This window comes from Rhineura floridana, chromosome 5 (assembly GCF_030035675.1).
Source record: "Rhineura floridana isolate rRhiFlo1 chromosome 5, rRhiFlo1.hap2, whole genome shotgun sequence".
Classification (NCBI taxonomy): domain Eukaryota; kingdom Metazoa; phylum Chordata; class Lepidosauria; order Squamata; family Rhineuridae; genus Rhineura; species Rhineura floridana.
Genome location: NC_084484.1, coordinates 128,516,872 through 128,538,594, shown reverse-complemented (window position 1 = coordinate 128,538,594; position 21,723 = coordinate 128,516,872).

Here is a 21,723-nt window from a genome sequence, read left to right as displayed (position 1 = left end):
GTGCTCCTGGATCTATCTTTGTCACTAGAGGCCCAGGTGACCTCAGTGCCTTTTACCAGCTTCAGCTGGTAAAATAGCTGCAGCTGTTTCTGAACAGGGATAGCATGACCACTGTCATAATCTCCAGGCTGGATTACTGTAATGTGGTCTATGTGGGGCTGCCTTTGAGGTTGGTCCAGAAGCTGCAGCTTGTACAAAACGTGGCAGCACAACTGCTCCCTGGAGCAGGATATTGCCAACATGTTACCCTGCTGCTGAGAGAATTGCATTAGCTGCCAATCAGCTACCGGGCTAAGTTCAAGGTGATGGTTTTGGTGTATAAAGCGGGGACCATGATACCCAAAAGTTCACTGCACATTCTGCACAACATAGGAATTGGACCTTTAGTATTGTGGCACTTATCTTTTGGAATTCACTCCTCTTAAATATTAGACAGGTGTTGTTTCTGTTGTCTTTTCAGCACCTACAGAAGACTTCACTCTTTCAACAAACCTTTTGTTTGGTTTTTAAATGAAATAGGAACAATATGTAGTCCTATTTCTTAGCAAAGTATAAATGCAACAGCAGATCTGAGAATAACCAGTCCCACACCTTCTCTCAGATATACTAGTTAATCAAATAACTAAACAGAGAAAATCTTCTTAGGTAAAAAGAGTAAAACAATATTTACTCACGACCTTCATATGTTTAAGAAAACATAGGCTCTAGCTTAGACAGAAATAATCTGTAGTCTCAGTCCATTTTCAGTCATTGGCGAGGATGCTTCTGGAAGAAGCATCTGCCTGCTCCCTCTGCTAGAGGTTAATGGAGAATATGCAGGAATTTCTATAATCCCTTGATAGGATGAGGAAGAATGTAAATAACCCCACCCTTTAAGGAAGTTCTATATGTTTGTTTACCATGATGTAGAGATCCCCAATACTGGTTAGAGGGAACATCTCCCTATCAAATGCAAGCTTACTTAAACTGAACACATTTTAAGTAGATACCTTATCCCAGTCTGCATCTGTATGGATTGTTTAAAAAGATGCTTTGTTTTTAAGATGTTTTGTTTTTAAGATGTTATAAGAGTTTTATCTTTTGTTTGCTGCCCTGGGCTTTCTTTAGGAGGAAGGGCAGGATAGAAGAAGAAGAAGAAGAAGAAGAAGAAGAAGAAGAAGAAGAAGAAGAAGAAGAAGAAGAAGAAGAAGAAGAAGAAGAAGAAGAAGAAGAAGAAGAAGAAGAAGAAGACCACCTCCTGTTCACAGCCAGGTGTCCACTCCCCATTTGATGTAATTAACCAAGATGGGCAAGTGTCTAACACAAGTGGTAGGCTGAACACGTGCAAGCACGTTATCCCATTCCACAGGCTTCAATAACTGGGACTCATCCAACAAAATTAGACCAGATGGTGCACACCTCTACTGGAACTACAGATGGTATGACATGGCAACAAATTGTATGTACGTACGTACGTACGTATGTATGTATGTATGTATGTATGTATGTATGTATTTATTTATTTATTTATTTATTTATTAATAATTTGATTTATATCCTGCTCTTCCTCCCAGCAGGAGCCCAGTAATTGTAGTTATTGTGTAACTGACAGAATGGTAAATCTATATTTATATTGTTCTTATAGTTCCAGAGACCTAAAAAGTGCTAAAGATTAGTTAAGGCTGCAATTCTATACACACTTGCTCCATAAGAAAACAGCTGTGGCTCAGTGGTAGAGTGCATGCTTTGTGCATAAAAGGTCTCAGGTTCAGCCTGTTGCATCTCCAGGCAGGGATGGAAAAGATTCGTGTCTGAAACCTTAGAGAGGCAGTTTAGATAATCCTGAGCTAGATAGGTCACTGACTGAGCTTTCTATGTTCCATAGAACATGTTTACATAAAATGTAATTGACCTACCTCTGAGTGACTATGCAGTTCGCTACACACTGTATTTGGATAAAGGGGTTAAAAGCTCCATCCCCTGCCCCCTCTGCAATTATTTAGTTAGCACTAGGCAGCATACAAAATCCATTTTACCAGGCGAGCTATATATGATGACATTCTGAGAGAGAGACACTATAACTCTCTTTTTTAAAAATACGTGTTCTTAAAAGCACCTGCCATTTAGGCATATTTGTCTGCAAGGCATTTGCCCTCTGCTGAGATCGAAAACGCACCATGTCTGGTTGGTAGGGATGAATTACCAACATGTGTGGAAGAACATTTTTACAAAATAACAAGAGGAATACCCAAGTATCTCATTACACACTCCTTTGCTTTTGCTGTTGTGCGTGGCCAAAGAACATAAAGTAACAGCAAATGATCCAACAACATTTTGGCAGTCAAACACAGAGCAAACCTTCAACACAAAAGAATACATTATTCTGGCAATAGAACTTCTGTCAAGAATACAGTCCTTCCTTGTCTCACAGCTAAGCACTGTTCAGTGAATGCATGTACCATTCTGGGTATAGTGAATGCACATGGGGGATCTACAGCAAATCCCATCCCATGCCCATTTATTGTATTGTCTATATAGTCCCTACCTGGCTACATACATATCATTATATCTGCATAATTTTGTATGTGGAATTGAGGACCTTTTTCTACAGGATCCCCAACTGCAAAGCAGCAGCACCCTGCAGTAGGAATCCTCTTGCTTATCAGCTGATAAGTGGGAAGATTCATTCTGTGCATTGCCGGTCACTGCTCATCTGCAGGTGGCTCCCTTGCATGCAGAGAAGCTGCTCCTGAAGGAACAACAACTGGCAAAACGCAGGATGGAATTGTCCTCCTTATCAGCTGATAAGCAAAAGGATTCCTACTGTGGGGTGCTGCTCCTTTGTGAACATCTTCTTTGAATGGTAAGCAGAACAATTTCATCCTGCTCAGTGCTGGTTGTACCCACCTGCTCTCAGTGGGGCGTGGGAGAGAAGGAGACATAGCATCTCCTCCCCCCACCATATTTTTAATATTAAAAATACCCGAGCCTCACCCCCGAATAACTTTGGGGATGTGCCTGGAGCAGGGTGGATGGTCCCATCTTTGGGAGAGGGCAGATTGGCCCTCCTCAGGGCCCACAGATTGGGGCCATGGGGTGGATAGGGATGGCTGTGCACAGCCCTAACATTAATAACTATATAAACTTTATATTGCCTCCGTAGCAGTCTTGATGCCCTCTCCACATCTACTGTAGTCCCCAATGAGGTGTCCAATGCAAAATCTGATGCAACTTCTTGGGAACTCTTTCAGTTGATGCGGCCTGATGACGTCGACAAGGTGCTTGCAATGATGCAGTCCTCTCGACCCTTGCCCTTCTTGGATTATTAAAACTTGCTGAAGGAGTTTGATCGAGTGGATCCAGAGTGTGGTCAACGCATCATTGCGGGAGGGAGTGGTTCCAGCCAACTTGAAAGAGGAGGTGATCCGACCACTCCTGAAAAAGCCCACTTTGGACCCATTGGTTTATGGCAACTACTGACCAGTTGCAAATACCCCCTTCTTAGGGAAGGTGATTGAGAGGGTTGTGGTGCAGCAACTGCAAGTACTCTTGGATGAAACAGATTATCTTGACCCATCCCAGTCTGGGTTCAGGCCTGGTTATGGGACTGAATCAGCCTTGGTTGCCCTGATGGATGACCTTTATTGGGAGAAGGACAGGGAGAGTGTGACCCTGTTATTCTTACTTGATCTCTCAGCGGCTTTTGATACCATTGACAATGGTGTCCTTCTGGGCTGACTTGGTGAGATGGGTATTGGAGGAACTGTTCTACAGTGGTTCCGATCCTATTTCCAAGGTTGCTGTCAGAGAATAGCATTGGGTGACTGTCTTTCGGCCCCCTGGCAGTTGTGCTGTGGAGTGCCTCAGGGTACCATCTTGTACCCCATGCTGTTTAACATCTATATGAAGCCCTTGGGAGCAGTCACCAGGAGATTTGGAGCGAGGTGTCAGCAGTATTCTGATGATACCCAGCTCTATTTCTCCATAACATCTGAATCGGGAGAGGCCATGCAACCCCTGGACTGCTGCCTGGACTCGGTGGTGGGCTGGATAAGGGCCAATAAACTGAGTCTGAATCCTAGCAAGATGGAGGCGCTGTGGGTTGGTGCTTCCCAAGTTCAGATAATTGGTCAGTTGCCTGCTTTGGATGGGGTTGTACTCCCTCTGAAAGAGCAGGTCCATAGTCTAGGGGTGCTCCTGGATCCATCTTTGCCACTAGAGGCCCAGGTGACCTCTGTGGCTAGGAGTGCCTTTTACCAGCTTTGGCTGGTAAGACAGCTGTGGCCGTTTCTGGATCTGGATAGCCTGACCACTGTTGTCCATGCACTAGTAACCTCTAGGCTGGATTACTGTAATGCGTTGTATGTGGGGCTGCCCTTGAGGTTGGTCCGGAAGCTGCAGCTAGTGCAAACTGCAGTGGCGAGACTGCTCACTGGGGCAGGGTATCACCAACATGTCACCCCACTGCTGAAAGAATTGCACTGGCTGACCATTTGCTACCGAGCCAAGTTCAAGGTTCTAGTTTTGGTATACAAAGCCCTATACAGCTCGGGACCAGGATACCTGAAACACAACCTAATCCCTAATATACCCAGCTGATCACTGCGCTGTGCAGGTGAGGGCCTCCTGCAGATACCATCTTATCAGGAGGTTCGTTCTGCACAATATAGGAAATGGACCTTTAGTGTGGTGGCACCTAACCTGTGGCATTCCCTCCCCTTAAATATTAGGCAGGCACCATCTCTGCTATCTTTTCAGTGCCTTTTGAAGACTCCTCTTCCAACAAGCCTTTTGAGTTGAGACCTATCCCAGTCTGCATCTGTGTTAGAATTACCTTTAATATGTCTTTTAATATGTCTTTAACCCTTTTTTTAAAAAGATGCTTTTGAAGTTTTTTTAATGTTTTTAACATTGTTTTGTTTTAATGTATTTTAAGGTCTTTGATGTTTTAAAGTGTTTTTAGTGTTCTGTTTGCAGCCCTGGGCTCCTGCTGGATGCAAGGGCGGGGTATAAATAACATAATAAATAAATAAATAAATATCAATAACTATACATATTTAATATAGGCAGTCTTCAGGTAACAAGAGGGTCTACCAATTTATTTATTTAAAATATTTCTATCCCGCCCTTCTACCCTACAATAGGGCACTCAGGGCAGCTTTAATAAAATCGCACACATGTATAATAAAATACGCAATAAAAACACAAAACATTACAATAAATTAAAATGCATAAAATACTATTAAAATACATAAAATGCGTTATGCACATACATACATAAAATGCATTATGCGTACACATACAAACATATATGCATGTATATATGTGCATACACATATAAGAAAGTGAGAATAAAAGAACTCAAAAGATAAAAATAAAAGATAAAAAACTTAGAACAGTGTCAGGCTGACCCGCCAGTCTCAACCAAAGGCTCTCCAGAACAAAATAGTTTTTACAAGTTTCCGGAAGACCATCAGGGAGGGAGCAAAGTGGGCTTCTTGGTGTAGGGAATTCCAAAGTCTGGGAGCCACAATTGAAAAGGCTCTCTCCCGCGTGCCTGTCAATCTAACTTCTTTCATTCCAGGCACGCAAAGGAGACCAGAGGCAGATGATCTTAAATCCAGGCTCGGAACATATGGACATAAGAGGTCCCTTAAGTATACTGGTCCAAGACCTTTTAGGGCTTTAAAGGTCAAAACCAGCACTTTGAATTGGGCTCGGAAACAAATTGGGAGCCAGTGGAGTCAATAAAACACAGGGGTGATATGCTCCCTGCACCGTGCTCCAGTTAACATTCTGGCTGCTGCATTTTGGACCAACTGTAGTTTCCGAATTGTTTTCAAAGGCAGCCCCACGTAGAGTGTGTTACAGTAATCAAGCCTCGATGTCACCAATGCATGTGTCACCGTGGCTAAGTCAGCTGCTTCCAGGAACAAACACAGCTGGTAGATTATCTTGAGATGGCCAAAAGCACCCCTGGCTACCGCAGCCACCTGATAGTCCAGCAGCAGGGCAGGATCCAGGAGAACTCCCAGACTGCGGACCTGCTCTTTCAAGGGGAGTGCAACCCTATGCAGAACAGGTTGCAACCCTATCACTGGGGCAGTTTTTCCCTTGGCCAGCAACACTTCCATCTTGTCTGCATTAAGTTTCAGTTTGTTTGCCCACATCCAGCCCTTCATAGCCTCCAGGCACCAGTTTAGGATGAGCATCAGAGGGAAGGGAGAGATAGAGTGCCATGAGCATATTGATGACATTGCACTCCAAATCTCCGGATGACCTCTCCCAGTGGTTTCATATAAATGTTAAAGAGCATGGGAGACAGAATGGAACCCTGCGCTACCCCGTAGGCCAATGGCCAGGGGGTCGAGCGGTAGTACTTTCTGGGTCCTGTCCATTAGGTAAGAATGGAGCCACTGTAGAACAGTGCCTCTTAGACCCATCCCAGCAAGACAGCTTGGAAGGATACCATGATCGATGGTATCAAAGGCCGCCGACAGGTCCAGCAGCACCAACAGGGATGCACTCCCCCTGTCCTATGCCCGGCGTAGGTCATCAAGCAGGGCGACCAGGGCAGTCTCTGTCCCATGACCAGGCCTGAAGCCTGATTGAAAAGGGTCTAGATAATCCGATTCATCCAGGAAAACTTGGAGTTGAGCTGCTGCCAGAGCTTGGAAAAGTTACTTTTTTGAACTACAACTCCCATCAGCCCCAGCCAGCATGGCCACTGGATTGGGCTGATGGGAGTTGTAGTTCAAAAAAGTAACTTTTCCAAGCTCTGGCTGCCGCCACCCACTAAGTCACTTTGCCAATAAAGGGGAGATTAGAGACTGTTATTAAGATGTGCAGGATCTAATGAAGGCTTTTTTTAAACAAAGGTCTAATCACAGCCTCCTTCAACAATGTTGGCATACAGCCTTCCCTTAGGGAGGTATAGTGTATAGTTAAACTATGGAATTCACTCCACAGGAGGCAGAGATGGCCACCAACTTGGATGGCTTTAAACTAGGATTAGACAAATTCATGGAGGATAAGGCTACTTATCCTAATGGCTACTAGCCATTAATGGCTACTAGCCATGATGGCTATGTTCTGCCTCCGTGTTCAGAAGCAGAATGCTTCTGAATACCAGTTACTGGAAACCACAGCAGGGGAGAGTGCTCTTGCGATTAGGTCCTGCTTGTGGGTTTCCCATAGGCATCCATGCAGTTCAGGACGCAACGATGGCCTCAGTTACCTAAGGGCCTCGGTTACCTCACTTGCAGGCATGTGCGGACATGCAGTTGGCGAGGCAGAAGGGCATGGCCCTCAGTTTGGCAGGCATGTGCAGATATGCAGTTCAGGAGGCAACGATGGCCTTGGTTACTTAAGGGCATGGCCCTCAGTTGCAACGAAAGGGCATGGCCCTCAGTTTGGCAGGCATGCATGGCATGCAGTTAATAAGGCAATGTCGGCCTTGGGTATGTCTGCTTTAGTCAGACATACTTCCGCGAAGGGTTTGGCGTGGTGTCTGGAGTCCGATAGGGATGGACCAAGCGCAATAGAAGGCCAACCGGCAAATTCGGTTGGCTATTCTGGGGCAGGGGGGGTTGGCTATTTCACACCCTGCATTCAGCATTGGATGGGTGAACTGTACAGGGCCGATGGCGTTCACCTGTCTGACGCAGGTAATGTCTTTTTGGGAGAACTGCAGAGGTGTCTGCGAGAGGTGCTTCTCAGCAGTGGGTAAAAGGGGACTAAATAGAGATTTGTCCCCTTTTTGTGGTGGGAAGGTGCGGAAAGGAAAAGAGGTAAGGACAGCTCGGTGGCCCCCTTAGGCACCTTTGGAGGTGATTGGCAGTTCCAGAGGCCTGTCTGTCAGAGCTTTGCGGCTTGAGGGCAGGATATGGGCTGCTTTTGGGGCCAACTTAACTCATCCACCCGAGGATTGTGCGGCCCCAGGGGGTGGTGGCCTGAGAAGGCCCCCCTACTCACCTACTGGGTGTGGCTGGTGGAAGGGGTAAGCAGATGGGGCTTGCCCTTGTCCCCAGCAGAGGCTGGTCACCCGTGAGCTGTATGGCAAGATGCTTCCTTATAGATAGTTCCGCACCTAGGTTTCCCTCTGCAGGTCACTTTAAAAGGTGTTTTTGTATAATTTAATAAAGTGGCCCTTGTTCAACCCAAGCTGATGTGTCCTTGTCTTATTTCGCCCCTTCACTCGCAACTGGAAACTACAGCAGGGGAGAGAGCTCTTGCGATTAGGTCCTGCTTGTGGGTTTCCCATAGGCATCTAATTGGCCACTGTGAGTACAAGATGCTGGATTAGATGGGCTGCTGGCCTGATCCAGCAGGCTCTTTTTGGATTCTTAGGTTTTTATTTCGTGAAGGTCACTTTCTTCCTTTACTTGAACCTTAAGTGCCTATTCAGAGGCCTTGCTTTATGTTCCTCTGTGAAGTGAAGTGAAGCGAAGCGTGACCACTACGGAGAGAGTTTTCTTGATAGTGGCACCTAGGCTATGGAATAGCTTCCCCAAAGAGGACTACCTGGTCCTTGGATCTTTTCATTGCTTGGGTCACCAGACCATTTAAACAACTTCTGTTTAAACACCCACACAAACCAACAAAACAAACCTGGGCTCACAATGTTTGAACTGTGTTTTGTAAACTAAGCTGCTAATTCATTTATGTTTCTTCTGCTTAAAAGGAAAGTTTTATACTGCATTTTATTGTCTTTGTATTTTAACTGTTGTGTTTTGTATTTCACATTATAACTTATTCTTTGTTCTGTGACTTGCCCTGGAAACATCAACGTATGTCGATAGGCAGCCTATACAAATTCAGGAAGCAACAACAGCAGCAGCTTGAACTTGTATCCAGTGGACCAATCCATAAAGATTCTAGCAACATCAAATTGACTTTTCCTTTGGGGGGGGAGGTGGGAAGTACCTTTTCAAAGGAATATTAATAGAACAAACAAAAATAAAATTCCAGAGTAAGAATAAGCAAATATTCCTTTCCTTTCTAGTTTCAAAGCACTTTATAGTTCACCAGTTTTTGTATCTCTTCCTATTCTTTGTTATTACTTGGTGATTCTACAGAATGTTTTTGCAGATGACAATTTATTTATTTATTAGATTAGATTTATATCCAGCCCTTTCTCCCAGTTGAAGCCCAGCGTGACTACAAAGCTCATTTATTTATAGGTTACTGATATCAGAGTACATCCCATCTTTTCCCCCCTATGCTTTAAGCTGTTGAATGTTCTCACTGTTCCTGGAAACTTAAAGTTTTCATTTTTTGTTTCTTTTGTAAATATAGTTCAAGGATCCTTGTATTTCCACTCTTTCCAAACAACAGAAGTAGGTAACCTTTGACCCTCCAGAGGTTGCTGAACTACAACTCCCATTACCCTAGCAAATATGGCCAACAACCAGGGATGATGGGAGGTGTGATTCAGCAACATCTGGAGGGCCAAAGGTTCCCCACACCTCCAAAAGAATATGCCATAATGAAAGAACTTGTGGCCCTCCAGATGTTGCTGGACTTCACCTCCCATCATCCTTGGCTAGTGGCTATGCTGGCTGAGGCTGATGAGAGTTAAAGGTCAACATCATCTGAAGGGCCGCACATCCTCCATCCCTTGGTCCATTTGGGTTTCCTAATAACCCACGTAATGAGTGTCATCACCTTAATATGACAATAGTTTAGAGAAGGAACGTATGCCAAGTTCAGCTAAAATCTACGCAGTGGTCTCCTGGAGGAATGAACTTCTGAAGATTCTTTATTTCTCAGATTTGGTACTGAAACATTTTTTCTGGATTGCATGAAGTGTGGCAAGGGAGTCAGAAGTGTGCCACAGCAGAGTTAAGACAGCTAACAAGGACTTCTCAATTTCCTATTTGTGGACTTGTCTTCAGCTTTTTGCCATTGATAACTGAACGCTATGGGTCGTGGCAGAATCATATCCACCTTGAACAGCATTTGATAGAAAATCAGGATACAAATTAAGCAAATAAATAAAAATAAGAACATAAGAACATAAGAAGAGCCTGCTGGATCAGGCCAGTGGCCCATTTAGTCCAGCATCCTGTTCTCACAGTGGCCAACCAGGTGCCTGGGGGAAGCCCGCAAGCAGAACCCGAGTGCAAGAACACTCTCCCCTCCTGAGGCTTCCGGCAACTGGTTTTCAGAAGCATGCTGCCTCTGACTAGGGTGGCACAGCACAGCCATCACGGCTAGTAGCCATTGATAGCCCTGTCCTCCATGAATTGGCCTAATCTTCTTTTAAAGCCATCCAAGCTGGTGGCCATTAGTGCATCTTGTGGGAGCAAATTCCATAGTTTAACTATGCGCTGAGTAAAGAAGTACTTCCTTTCGTCTGTCCTGAATCTTCCAACATTCAGCTTCTTTGAATGTCCACGAGTTCTAGTATTATGAGAGAGGGAGAAGAACTTTTCTCTATCCACTTTCTCAATGCCATGCATAATTTTATACACTTCTATCATGTCTCCTCTGACCCGCCTTTTCTCTAAACTAAAAAGCCCCAAATGCTGCAACCTTTCCTCGTAAGGGAGTCGCTCCATCCCCTTGATCATTCTGGTTGCCCTCTTCTGAACCTTTTCCAACTCTATAATATCCTTTTTGAGATGAGGCGACCAGAACTGAACACAGTATTCCAAATGCGGCCGCACCATAGATTTATACAACGGCAATATGATATCGGCTGTTTTATTTTCAATACCTTTCCTAATTATCCCTAGCATGGAATTTGCCTTTTTCAAAGCTGCCACACACTGGGTCAACATTTTCATCGTGCTGTCCACTACAACCCCGAGGTCTCTCTCCTGGTCGGTCACCGCCAGTTCAGACCCCATGAGCGTATATGTGAAATTCAGATTTTTTGCTCCAATATGCATAATTTTACACTTGTTTATATTGAATTGCATTTGCCATTTTTCCGCCCATTCACTCAGTTTGGAGAGGTCTTTTTGGAGCTCTTCGCAATCCCTTTTTGTTTTAACAACCCTAAACAATTTAGTGTCATCAGCAAACTTGCCCACTTCACTGCTCACTCCTAATTCTAGGTCATTAATGAACAAGTTGAAAAGTACAGGTCCCAATACTAATCCTTGAGGGACTCCACTTTCTACAGCTCTCCATTGGGAGAACTGTCCGTTTATTCCTACTCTCTGCTTTCTGCTTCTTAACCAATTCCTTATCCACAAGAGGACCTCTCCTCTTATTCCATGACTGCTAAGCTTCCTCAGAAGTCTTTGGTGAGGTACCTTGTCAAACGCTTTTTGAAAGTCTAAGTACACTATGTCCACTGGATCACCTCTATCTATATGCTTGTTGACACTCTCAAAGAATTCTAATAGGTTACTGAGACAGGACTTTCCCTTGCAGAAGCCATGCTGGCTCTGCTTCAGCAAGGCTTGTTCTTCTAAGTGCTTAGTTAATCTAGCTTTAATCATACTTTCTACCAGTTTTCCAGGGACAGAAGTTAAGCTAACTGGCCTGTAATTTCCGGGATCCCCTCTGGATCCCTTTTTGAAGATTGGCGTTACATTTGCCACTTTCCAGTCCTCAGGCACGGAGGAGGACCTGAGGGACAAGTTACATATTTTAGTTAGCAGATCAGCAATTTCACATTTGAGTTCTTTGAGAACTCTCGGGTGGATGCCATCCGGGCCCGGTGATTTGTCAGTTTTTATATTGTCCATTAAGCCTAGAACTTCCTCTCTCGTTACCACTATTTGTCTCAGTTCCTCAGAATCCCTTCCTGCAAATGTTAGTTCAGGTTCAGGGATCTGCCCTATATCTTCCACTGTGAAGACAGATGCAAAGAATTCATTTAGCTTCTCTGCAATCTCCTTATCATTCTTTAGTACGCCTTTGACTCCCTTATCATCCAAGGGTCCAATCGCCTCCCTAGATGGTCTCCTGCTTTGAATGTATTTATAGAATTTTTTGTTGTTGGTTTTTATGTTCTTAGCAATGTGCTCCTCAAATTCTTTTTTAGCATCCCTTATTGTCTTCTTGCATTTCTTTTGCCAGAGTTTGTGTTCTTTTTTATTTTCTTCATTCGGACAAGACTTCCATTTTCTGAAGGAAGACTTTTTGCCTCTAAGAGCTTCCTTGACTTTGCTCGTTAACCATGCTGGCATCTTCTTGGCCCTGGCGGTACCTGTTCTGATCTGCGGTATGCACTCCAGTTGAGCTTCTAATAGAGTGTTTTTAAACAACTTCCAAGCATTTTTGAGTGATGTGACTCTCTGGACTTTGTTTTTCAGCTTTCTTTTTACTAATCCCCTCATTTTTGTGAAGTTTCCTCTTTTGAAGTTAAATATGACCGTGTTGGATTTTCTTGGCAATTGGCCAGTTACATGTATGTTTAATTTAATAGCACTGTGGTCACTGCTCCCAATCGGTTCAACAACACTTACATCTCGCACCAGGTCCCGGTCCCCACTGAGGATTAAGTCCAGGGTTGCCATCCCTCTGGTCGGTTCCATGACCAACTGGTCTAGGGAATAGTCATTTAGAATATCTAGAAACTTTGCTCTTTGTCATGACTGGAACACATATGCGGCCAGTCTATGTCTCGGTAGTTGAAGTCACCCATTACTACCACATTTCCTAGTTTGGATGCTTCTTCAATTTCATATCTCATCTCAAGGTCTCCCTGAGCATTTTGATCAGGGGGACGATAGATCGTTCCCAGTATTAAGTCCCTCCTGGGGCATGGTATCACCACGCACAACAATTCTGAGGAGGAGTCTGCCTCTTTTGGGGTTTCGAGCTTGCTGGATTCAATGCCTTCTTTCACGTATAGAGCAACTCCGCCACCAATACGTCCTTCCCTGTCCTTCCGATATAGTTTATATCCAGGGATAACCGTATCCCACTGGTTTTCTCCATTCTACCAGGTCTCCGTTATGCTCACTATATCAATGCTCTCCTCTAAGACCAAGCACTCCAGTTCTCCCATCTTGGTTCAGAGGCTCCTAGCATTAGCATACAGGCACTTGTAAGCAGTGTCTCTCTTCATGTGACTTTGGCACTTGTGGTTTGGCCTGTGGTAATTTTGCTCTTCTGAATTTATATCCTGTGCCCCTGCTCTCACAATGCTTACTTCTAGGCCTACCCCTTTTAAAATTTCATCATTTCTTTGGTTTTTATCCCAGGGGGGAGGTTTATTCCAAACCGGACCTTCTCAGCTCCTGTCGGGTTTCCCTCCTCAGTCAGTTTAAAAGCTGCTCTGCCACCTTTTTAATTTTAAGTGCCAGCAGTCTGGTTCCATTCTGGTTCAAGTGGAGCCCGTCCCTTTTGTACAGGCCCGGCTTGTCCCAAAATGTTCCCCAGTGCCTAACAAATCCAAACCCTTCCACCTGACACCATCGTCTCATCCACACATTGAGACTGCGAAGCTGGGCCTGTCTGGCTGGTCCTGCGTGTGGAACCGGTAGCATTTCAGAGAAAGCCACCTTGGAGGTCCTGGCTTTCAGCATCCTACCTAGCAACCTAAATTTTGCTTCCAGGACCTCACGGCTGCATTTCCCCATGTCGTTGGTGCCAACGTGCACCATGACCACTGACTCCTCCCCAGCACTGTCTACCAAACTATCTAAATGACAGGCGATATCCGCAACCCGCACCAGGCAGGCAAAACACCTTGCAGTCTACACGCCCATCACACACACCACTGTCTATGTTCCTAATGATCGAATCACCCACTACAAGGATCCCTCCACCCCCTGGAGATATATCCTCGGCACGAGAGGATAGCTGCTCATCCCCCAAGGAATGGGTCCCTTCTAAGGGATCATTTCCCTCTTCCTCAGCTGGATGCTCTCCTTTCCCGAGACCATCGTTCTCCATGATAGCAGGAGAGCTATCATCGTTGGAGTGGGACACAGCTATAACGTCCCTGAAGGCTTCCTCTACACACCTCTCTGCCTCTCTCAGCTTTTCCAGGTCCGCCACCTTGGCCTCAAGAAAATGAAGTCGTTCCCAGAGAGCCAGGAGCTCATTGCACCGAGAGCACACCCATGACTGCTGTCCAACAGGCAGATAGTTGTACATGCTGCAGGCAGTGCAAAACACTGGAAAGCCCCCACACCCCTGCTGGCTTCTTACCTGCATAGTTTTGTTTAAGGTTTATTACATCAATGGGTTGGAGACTGCAGTTTAGTTGAGGTTACGGAACAGACGGGCAGAGTGGGGGCCCTGGCCTCCTCGCCCTGCTGCCGAACTCGCCCTGCTGCCTATCTCGCTCTGCTGCTTTGTCAGCTGGGGCCTTGACGCTTTGTCAGCTGGGGCCTTGATGCTTTGTCAGCTGGGGCCTTGACGCTTTGTCAGCTGGGGCCTTGACGCTTTGTCAGCTGGGGCCTTGACGCTTTGTCAGCTGGGCAAAGTCTTTTTTGTTTGTTGTTTTCCCACCTAGAACAGCCTGACCTTTCTTTAACCTAGGGAAACAGAACTTGTGGTTGTTTCAGGAAGGCTAAAGCTGCCCTTTTTAGCAAGGACTGAGCTGACTCTTTCCCTGTATGTATCGGTGGAGTTTCCTTTTTCCCCTTCTCTCCGACTGGAATTTAGCCTTGTTTACAGTGTCCCCTGAAGCTTTCCTGCTAGGGTGGTGTTGAACACTAGCTTTCTATAGGCTTCCTTCTCCTAGGATCTGTCTCCTAAGATATAGGTTCTTTCAGGATTTGGCTCCGAGCTCAGGGTGACCTTAGGCTGCCCTTATTACTTATTGCTCTGAGCTGTTTTACTTCAATTAAATAATGGAATAAATGGGAGCTACTTACCCTCTTTTTGCTCTGCTGCTTAACTCGCCTTGATGCTTTGTCATCTGGGGCCTTGACTCTTCATCAGCTGGGGCTCCCTCTAGCTCGTGGAGCAGGCTCCCTCGCTAGGGTGCTCTGACTTTATATGTGTGGCTGGTTCCTTCCAGCTACTGCTGCCAGCCAATGATGTGTTACTTGAGGCTGATGGCTATCAGCTGGGGCTTAACTCTTTAGTATTCTCTCAGGCTTCCTTCCTGAGCGAGGGGCGGGGCTGTTTAAGCTTTTGGCTGCTTTTAATCTCAGCAAGGGGCTGCGCCTTCCAGGCAAGTCTTTTGTGTTTGTTGTTTTTCCACCTAGAACAGCCTGACCTTTCTTTAACCTAGGGAAACAGAGCTTGTGGTTGTGTTTCAGGAAGGCTGAAGCTGCCCTTTTTAGCAAGGACTGAGCTGACTCTATCCCTGTATGTATCGGTGGAGTTTCCTTTTCCCCCTTCTCTCCGACTGGAATTTAGCCTTGTTTACAGTGTCCCCTGAAGCTTTCCTGCTAGGGTGGTGTTGAACACTAGCTTTCTATAGGCTTCCTTCTCCTAGGATCTGTCTCCTAAGATATAGGTTCTTTCAGGATTTGGCTCCGAGCTCAGGGTGACTTTAGGCTGCCCTTATTACTTATTGCTCTGAGCTGTTTTAATTCAATTAAATAATGGAATAAATGGGAGCTACTTACCCTCTTTTCACTCTGCTGCTTAACTCGCCTTGACACTTTGTCAGCTGGGGCCTTGACGCTTTGTCAACTGGGGCTCCCTCTAGCTCGTGGAGCAGGCTTAGCATGTTTTTGATATTCCTGACAGAAGTGATGCATGGGGTTGGGGGGGGGAGGAATGGCAGCTGACCTATGAGACACTGATATTGCCAACCTACAGTTCTCCCCTATCTTCCTGTCACCTTGCCCCATCTCCTTTGGGGTGAATGCAGCTCCACTGCCACTGAGAGGTGTCACTGCTGTTTCCTGACACTTTTTTCACATTCAGTGCAGGTTCTGGAATCAGTGTGGAAGGACAGGGGTTATCTTTCAATGGAAATGTTCATCCTAGACACATTTGCCAGTACCAGGATTGTCAGCACTTAAGTTTTTTTCAGTGAAGAGGAGTCCTTCTATCTGCAGACCAACAATGTGTAAGCAGTGAAGAGGTGTCAAAGGAAATTACTACGTCCATAGTTGCTTTGCTTACCTCTAGAAATGCTATGCATAAACTAAAGGTGAATTTGGAAGGTCCCTGCTCAGGCTCATAGGAAGGAATCACAAGGAAAGTTAAAAGAATTTGGACACGAGTGAAATTTCTCAAGGGGACTGGTGCCTTGGTGCTATGGTAAATTTCCAAGCATGTCCCCTTCAGTTATTATAATGATTGCATGTTACTCTGGGTTGCTCATTTAGCCTTCTTTTTCCTGACTCAAAATAAATCAATCCATCTTGCTCTACAAAGATAATCCTACAGATAATCCTGCAAAGCTGCTAACTGCAAAAGAGTGATTAGTGTGGGATCCTGGAGAAACAGCCAAACTGGTCTTTGCATAACTAGACAACAGTGATGCAAGGAACTCTACTAACATCTAATTTTGCTTCTGTTATTGGGACTTCTTGCACTGACACTCTTTTGAAGTGGATAGGATGGGAAACCCCTGGTTGTTGATGAACATCCACCTAGTGCAGAGTTGGCTGATGATTTATGCATCACATAAGACTTGTCACAGTGTTTCATTTAGTTACCCATCACTTTTGAATTAAACTATGCACCATTTATTACCAAGCTGTACTAAAGTCCTCACTCATTTTAGAAAACTTTTTTTTAAAATTAATCTTGGCATAGCATTTTTTTCCTTTATGAGCCTGAATTGAGAATTAGATCTTGGGAAGTTTGGAATGGCACACTTCTGTGAAAGCTGGATATTGAAAAACATGCACACCCACACTGCATCCATTTTGATAAAATAGTATCATCTTGCCATGTTGACTCGTGAGGTTGCATGTTAAAGGGTCACGTTGCTGCCTAAACATTGAATAATAAATGTGTCATCTCCCCTTGAGTGATGATTTAGAAACACCCACTTGATGGTGAGCAAAGACACATTGATATAGAATTTAGAGATATTTTTGTGATCTATTGGGAAAAGAAGCAAACTGACTGACTGACAATACACAGGAGTAAAATGCACCTTTTCACACCAGAGAGGAAGAATACATATATTTGGCATGAGGTGAATTCCTTGCTTGGTAGTGATACAAAAGTATAATCTCAAAGAGTTTGCAAGGCAACAAAAAAAATTTTTAAAGAAAAATTAGCAGGGTCATTAGTGAAGGATTTATCTTGATGGTTTATCAAAGCAATGGGACTCCATTTTGACAGGGATATTTTCTTCTTAATTTTTCACACAATTCCTTCTTAGAGATGTATGTGAAGTACATCTGTATGGTTGCATCATCTCAGTCACATACCTCTGTTGATTTAACTGTACAAGCTTACCCTAAGGGCTACTGTTAAGAGTATCTAACATTTATCTAATATCTAATAATATAATATCTAACAGTAATATTTGTACTCAGGTATGAAATGCACATATTGTGCATCAAATATGAATGGTGGCCTCTCGACAATAACAAAATGTGTTTTGTGTGGCAAATACATTTCCTGCTTTTCATTAGCATGTATTTCAAAAGGGAAGATAGTTTATTTAGCTTTAGTATGTGCTATGTGCAAAACAAAAACCCTTTCAGAAACGTTGCAAGACACAAATGCTCAACTCATGGAAGGTCACAAAATCATAGCTCTGTGTATCTTTATGCCACCCATCAACTTCTGTCCACAGACCTTTTGTAGATACTCTAGATCAGCCTTCACCAACCAGGTGTCCTCCACATGTTTTATGCTACAACTCCCATCAATCCCATCCAGTTGGCTGGAGTGATGGGGGTTGAAGTCCGAAACATCTGAGGGCACCATACTGGTGAAGGCTGATCTAGATCATGATCAATGAGTGGATGGATTCAGTACAGTTTCTCTTCAAACCCAGGTCAAGAGGCTTATAAAGGGGTTCACAGAATACAGCTTTCATTGGATTTGTCAGTTTTCCTGTTCCCCCCAGGAACTGAAAGAAGTTAAACTGAAACATAAGGAGAGCAGTAAAGAGATGAATGAATATTGAGTGAGGTGATGGATGGGGCTGATGAAGGTATGGGAATAATTCAATTGTAGATATCTCTGGAGCTATTACGACAATGGGGAAAGCAGTAAAATTCTGAATATCTGCAGAGCCCTTCGATATTTCTTTTGAAGAGGATCAGAATATATATATATATATATATATATATATATATATATATATATATATATATATATATATATATAAAATCCTAGACCAGCTCCAGAGGGAGTTGAAAGTTCCATGTGCTGCCCTTATCCAACAGAAAATTTATTCTGTGCATGCATGAAAGTATCTCACAGACAATATTTTTATCACAAAATGAGTCTCAGTAGCTAGTACAAAATGTTTTAAATCCCTAGCTACCAATTTACCCGTGGATTTGTTTTCCTAATCATGTTCATAAATCCATTGAAATAACTGTATTTCGTTTGAAATAAATGGTTATTTAATTTTGTTACTTATCTTGACGAGTCATTTCCTCTCAATCTTATCCATTTCAAAACTATTTGCTAATCCTGGGAGTCTAATTATAAAGAGATTGTGATATAATCTGTGTACTTTACAATTATGTCTGTCATTTTACATTTTGGTCAGATATTACAAATATGCTAAATTAAGGAAAAGATTTTCCTCTGGCAGGCCATTTCATGCTCAAATGCTACTCTGGGTTGAATGCAGCAAATTGAACACATGTATCCCATAAAGACATTCCTTAAGGAAGCACCTTTAAATTGAAAAAACAATGCTAGTTCAAGACATTTTGCTACCAGAAGTGAAGCCCAAGTGGGTTACCCCTCCACTACAGCCAGTATTTTACAGTCTTCCTGCATCATTCTGACAATAATTCCTGCCTTGATCTACCACCCTCATACAACAGGTTGTTTCAACCTGCTGCATAGCAGGATGAGCCATGCTAAAAAAATAAACACACAACAGTGTCTGTCAATGATAATCCAATTATCATCATAATCTAAAGTGCCTACATTTTTCTAGGCACTGTACATACCTTAAACATAGGGCAATGCCTGTTGCAGGCTGTTAGTCTAGTAGGCACAGTACAAAAGGAAGAATCAACTGGGAGGGGAGAGAAAGGCAAGCACTGAAGCAACTGATCCTTCACTGGCAAATGGATGGGTCTTTCCCTTGCTGTGATGCTCTACCTGGGATGCAGGGGGTGCACTGACATAGCTGTGTCCAACCTTATAAAACACTATATCTCAGCCACTGCTCAAATATTTCCAGAAACTCCTGTTACTAATTTACAGGCATATGCAGGAATACAATACAAAGAGTTACTTCAGATGTGCCAAAGACTTGACATGTACTTAGGATCAATTTAAAAAAAACCTTTTCCCTGCATAGAACAAGATACTATCATGCCATATCACAAGTTACTTTCAAAATATCCCACCATTTCAAAATATTGCAGAAGATTGTTAAAAAGAAGCCAAAATGTCAAGTTGCTCCCATCATCCCTAATTGTTGGCCATGTTGGAGTCCAACAACTTCTGAAAGGCTGCAGGTTTCCTAGAAGAGCTTTAGGGTATGCAGTGAATACCTCCACAAGAGACTCCACTGAAGGAAAACTCGTGTATTCCTCTACCTGAGCCCATGAGATCAGAAACCAGGGTGGCAGACTAACGGTATCTAAATATGTAAAGCATGCTATTCCACAGGCCACCAAGTGACCAAAATCATTTCCTGTACATTCAGAACGGACCACCTTATTGGTTAAGAATTTCCCTGGTAGAATGAGCCCCAGCATCTATTTAAAGTATAAATAAGTATTATACAAAGCCTTCTTTCAGAAAGAGCTATGATATAACTTCACTGGGTTTTGAACTAAGTTATTAAGTTTATATTGATAGACAGACAGACAGACAGACAGACAGATAGATAGATAGATATCTTAACTATTAATCAGAAGCACAGTATCAATCTAAATTTTCAAATGTTCCCCAACAACAAGCTAATACTGTGTCCATTCCATTATGTTACTTCATACTGAACTTAAAGCTCCCATAGCCTTGTTTGCTTTTTTGTGTGTGTGTGTGTTTTAATTTTTATTATGGTCACAGACCAAACAGGCTTTTGTGTGTTTGTTTCCAGGACCTTGAATTTCAGAAAAAACCCACAAATTCAATTATTTTTATTTTTAATTTTTAACATTCATTTTATGAGGTAGCAGATGCCCAGGGTTTATTTATTTATTTATTAAAATTTTATTTATTTGTTAGTTATAACAAAACAACCAAAACAGTGGAGTACAAAATATGAAATTAAGAGTATCTCGACCGTATTGAGAATCAACAAAAGAATATTGAAAAAACATTTTTCTGCACCTAGATACAAAGAAAAAGCATATAGTACAAAAAAGAATTATTCACCTTTACAAACTCCATAGATTGCAGAAAACCTTGGAATCTTTATATTGCTGGCTGCCTCAATAGTGTAGGAAAAGCTTGCTTGCTTGCTTTCCTTCCTTCCAAAGTTCAAAACAAAGCCAAGTCACTGCTGCAAGTGACTGCTTGGTGTGGAGTGCTTCATCTGGGCTGCTGTTCCTATGCAAGGAAGGGCCATGCCCTGTAGGAACTACATACTGACACAGTGCAATGCCCATGGGGCATTCTGCCCTTTGTTTGCGTAGGAAGAGCAGCCCAGATGCAGGGCTTCATGCTAAGCCATCCCTTGCACTGGCAACTCGGCTTTGCTTTTAATTTTGGAAGGAAAGGGAAAAAATCCTCAGACTTTGTAAAAATGAAAGTTAAAAAAATACAGAGAAAAACCCATCTGAACTTTTATACTCCCCCACTTAAACCATTTGCTCGCCTCTGATCCTCAAGAGAGTTTTTGCCTCCCATGGCCCCCAACCACTGAAATTCTGAAGGGATGAATGTTCACTTAAGGCTTCATCACATTCAGGTTGGTTACCTTTCCAAGGATTTTTCATTATATTTTATAAAATTTTAGGTAACACTTAAGGAATTACTCAGATTTGACTAGTAAAGTATGTGTATTGAAAAGGTTACATGACAAGAATGTAGTTCATGCTGTTTATGAGGGTATTTTGTCCTTTTACCTGCCCTATAATCTATTCTAATGTATAGTCAGATCTGCCATTCAGTTTCTAAAGTTTTAACTTATTATAATATTTATTTTTATTTTATTTATTTATTTTGTTCAATTTTTATACCGCCCAAAGCCCGAAGGCTCTCTGGGCGGTGCACAGCATAAAAGGCATATTAGACTACTGATTATGACTGTGGCACTTTGAAGAACTTGACACATCTTTGTATTGCATCAGTATATAATGCTTTTCTATATATATACAATTTATATATCAAGGTCAAATTCAAAATATCAGGATTCAAGAAAGTCTGATGACATCAAAAATGGTGAGTCAAAATTGACATATAATGTAAAAGGTGCACTCATATCCAATTTGTAGCAAGAAAAGATTGTCATAATATTGCAATCATAATACTAATATAAGATATAAGCAATACCTACCAATTCTGTCCTATGGAGCCTGTTATGGACACCAGGGTAAGATGCATCCAGAATCAGAGGAACGCAATGGTAAACCACCTCTGAAAACCTTTTACCATGAAAACCCTATGAATAGACTATCCAAAATGCAACACAAGATAGTGCCAGAAGATCAGACCCCCAGGCCAGAAGGCACTCATCGAGTTATTGGGGAAGAACAAAGGACAAGTACGAGTAGTGCTGTAACTAATGAAGCAGCTATCCCATGCAAGTAAACCAATGCTCAA